General features: G+C 43.5%; 1 pseudogene; it reads left to right on the top strand.

Annotated features, from left to right (window-relative positions):
• The first annotated feature begins 934 nt into the window (after positions 1 to 934).
• Positions 935 to 2869, top strand: LOC118834805 (annotated as a pseudogene).
• Positions 2870 to 3248: the final 379 nt, after the last annotated feature.

The following is a 3248-nucleotide window of genomic DNA, read 5'->3' as shown; positions in this document are numbered from 1 at the left end:
TCTTAAATTGTCTCTCCTGGATCTATTTCCCAGGTCAGTTGTTTTTCCAATCAGATATTTCACATTTTCTTCAATTTTTTTATACTTTACATTTTGTTTGACTACTTCTTGATGCCTCATAAAGTCATTAGCTTCCACTTGCTCAATTCTGATTTTTAATGAGTTGCTGTCTTCATTTTGCTTTTGAGTCTCCTTTTCCAGTTGGTTCATTTTACCTTTCAGGGTGTCATTTTCTCTATTTAGATTCTGAATCTCCTTAGCCATTTCACCAATATTATTTTTTAAAGATTTGATGTCATTCATGGTTTTTTTCCCCATTTTTTCTTTTACTTCCCTATTATGGTTTTTAAAATCCTCCTTCATCTCTTCCAGGAATGTTTTTTTGGGTTTGAGACCAGTTCACACTTCCTTTTGAGCTATCAGATGTGGGTATAGTGTCAATGCTGTCCTCTTCTGAATTGCTATTTTGATCTTCCCTGTCTCCATAAAAAGAATCAATGGTCCTCAGTTTTTTCGTGTTCTTCTTCGTGTTGGTTAGCTATTTCCTGTCTTTACAGTGGATTTCTGCTCTTGGGGCTCAGGGATCTCTCTCCCAGATTTCTTGTTCTGGGAATTGTGAGCCTAGTTACTGGCATTGTGTGTTATGACCTCTGATTTCCTGAGGTGTGGTGAAGGGGTCACCTGGCTGCTGGAAGTCTCTTCTTCCCCTGGGAGTGCTCTCCAGCACCAGTGGTCTCAGCTGCTGTCTGTGCTGGTGTCTGCCACTTCCCCTGGCTGTGCAAAGGCACATCTGGGTTCCTGGTGTTGACCCTTGCTGGCTCCACTCTTCTGGGACTCAGGACTTCCCACCGTTTGGCTACCGAAGTCCCACTTCTGTTTCCTCTATTCCAGCATTTTTCCCGAGAAATTCTCTGGGTCAGTGAGTGGAGGAGGGATGAGAGCCATTTACCTGGCCATTAGGTCTCCAGGAAGTTCAATAAGGTGAGTTTCAAACCTTTGGGCTGCAAGGCTCAGAAGTAAATGTCTCCTGGCCTCAGGCACTATGCTGCTGCTGCCTCCCATTGCTTCAACAGACTCCTGTCCTGTGCTGGAAGGCCTGGGGATCTCTGCTGGTTTGAGCACCCAGCTTTCTTCCAACCTGGATCGCTAGCTGGTTTTCGCAGCTGCTTCTTCTTCTTTGGTGCTGTCTGGTGCAGCTCTGCACACCACCACTCTTCCAGCCTACAGATCTGTACTGTCGATCTTTTGGACTTACCTGACTTGGAGATTTGCTCCATTCAGTCTACTAGTGGCTTCTAACTCTCTCAAATCTGCTCAGATTCACTTTTTTTTAAAGGTATCCAATGGAACTTGTAAGATAGCTCTGGTCAGACGCTGTTTTCATGTGGCCATCTTGGCTCTTCCTGAAATGCTTTTCGAAGGAATGCAACTTTAAGGGGTTAACAATCTCACTTTAATTAAACATACCCACATTATTCACTTAGTTCAGGGGGAAAAGTCAGCACTCCAAACTTCAGAGAAAACACAAACAGAAATTACAGAGAATATAACACAAATCAACAGACAGGCTTCTGTCTGACCATAGCAATACATACATAGTTACCAGAGAGAGAAGCACCAACACCTGGGTTTTCAAAGCCAGGGAGAGGGGCACCTCTTATCTGGCTATCCAGAGTCTCATCTGGCCAAGTCAGAGGAACACTCTTCTAATGAGTGAGCCCCTAAAGCAAGATGCTAACCTCTGAGTACACACAGACACACAGACACAGACACAGACACAGACACAGACACAGACACAGACACACACACACACACACACCCCTTCAGGGTCAGAGGGCATCACAACCATGTGACTCAAACTCATGTGACTTAGGCTTTCTTGTGACGTAAGCAGGTCATGAAAGACTCTTGATTCATTCAAAGACTCAATCAAAGGCACTTGATTACCTTAGTGTTGAGAAGAGCTAGAGCTCTAAAAGAAAAAAAAAGCTAAACAAACAGTCCCACTTTGGTTGCCATTACAGCCTGAAGAGCAGACTACTAAATATGGATGAAGACCTTCAGAGAGAGGCCTGGAACATGATTGCATACCTGACCAACAAAATGATAGGAGACATTAAGAAGTATATTCAGCCTTTCACTCTATCACTAGATTTGATTCAGAATGAAGAGGCTATATCCCTACTCATGGAATACCTATATGACAAGCTGATTCTTCTCAGTGAGTCATTGGTGAAGGAAAATCTCTGTAGGATGCTGGGAGCTCTCTGGGATCAGTTGCTTCGGGTCATTCTTCAGGTGCTGGGGGCCCACAGAGATGTGTCTACTGAGTTCTACAGAAGTTTTTAATCTCTGTTGGAGCCTTAGTAGATTATTTTTTCCATAAAGAATGTCAAGGGTTGCTGCTAGAAAGCCTCAATGATAGATGCTATAAGACTTGAGGAGGAATTACACATGAACCAACAAGTACATTAAGCAGTACTACCTAAACAAGCTCAAACGGGGCAGAGAGACAACTGCTTCCTAGAGATCAATGGAGTAGAATTAGTATAGGCAGCAAGAGTGTCATGTTACTATAAGGCAGGGGAACAGTGGCTGGCTATGGAGGTACTACATACTGAGGACCTAATTGCCCTGCTGCCAATGGGCCAAGTGACCCTTTGTCATTGTTGAGCTCTGTTCCTACCACATTTTTTTGCTGGCCTGAAGCCAGAGGACCCAGGTCAAGACCAAGACCCTACACCCTAGGTAGGATGAGCTGTTTTACTTCTCAGTTCCCATGGAGCTGTGGTTCTATTAGGCAGCCTGCATGGTCTTCACAGTCATGGATAATTACTGGCTGTCCACTTTGCTAGAGGGGATTCCATGACCGAGGATGCTGGAGAGATGGATGGGCACAGAAGCACAGCAGTTTGTGAAGAAACTCAGAGATAGAGAAGATTATGAAAGATGATTAAGTGTAGTATTTCTAGGTGATACTTCACTCCACATCCTGTTTCTCCCTCTCCTACATACCCCTCTTCCACTTCAGTATGCAATTATCTATATGAAGGTATCCAGGTGCGTATGGTCTTTACATCAAGAATTTCCTGTTCAATTCCTTTTGGTGTAATTTCAGTGGTCATCATGAAAGAGTCTTATAGGGTCAGCATTTATAATATTTTTCATTATTCAGTGTTGTGTGTGCCTCAGTCACAGATAAATAGCTTTAATCTGAACCTATGTCAATGTTGGTTTGATGCCTTTTC

This window comes from Trichosurus vulpecula, chromosome 1 (assembly GCF_011100635.1).
Source record: "Trichosurus vulpecula isolate mTriVul1 chromosome 1, mTriVul1.pri, whole genome shotgun sequence".
Taxonomy (NCBI): domain Eukaryota; kingdom Metazoa; phylum Chordata; class Mammalia; order Diprotodontia; family Phalangeridae; genus Trichosurus; species Trichosurus vulpecula.
This window is presented reverse-complemented; position numbering and strand designations above follow the sequence as displayed.